We start from the raw sequence: 499 nt of genomic DNA on the forward strand, positions 1-499 counted from the left end.
TGTGGGAAAACAGCAGGGGAAGATGTGGGGGACCAATATGGAGGATGCTTAATGATAAGAGGGGACAGAAAAAAAAAAAAAAGGGAGGATGCTCAGTGATGGATGGGGGAGGAAAAGGACAGATGCCTATCACACTCTATGGGAAGATGGCAGAGAAAAATGGTCACAGGACCAATATGGAGGATGTCCAATGATAATGGGGGGGAAAGGAGGATGCTCAATCATGGTGGGGGAGAGGAAGACGCACATCACACTCTATGGGAAGATGGCAGAGAGAATTGGTCACAGGACCAATATGGAGGAAGAGCAATGATAAGGGGTGGGGGGAGGGGGAGCAAAAAGAAGGCTGCTCAGTGATGGGTAAGGAAAAGGACAGAAGCATATCACACTCTATGGGAAGATGGTATAGAAAAATGGTCACAGGACCAATATGGAGGATGCCCAATGATGAGAGGGCAAAAAAGGAGGATGCCCAGTGATGGGGGAGGGGAGAAAGACA

Source organism: Nanorana parkeri, unplaced genomic scaffold, assembly GCF_000935625.1.
Source record: "Nanorana parkeri isolate BGI_ZX_2015 unplaced genomic scaffold, ASM93562v1 scaffold609, whole genome shotgun sequence".
NCBI classification, from domain to species: domain Eukaryota; kingdom Metazoa; phylum Chordata; class Amphibia; order Anura; family Dicroglossidae; genus Nanorana; species Nanorana parkeri.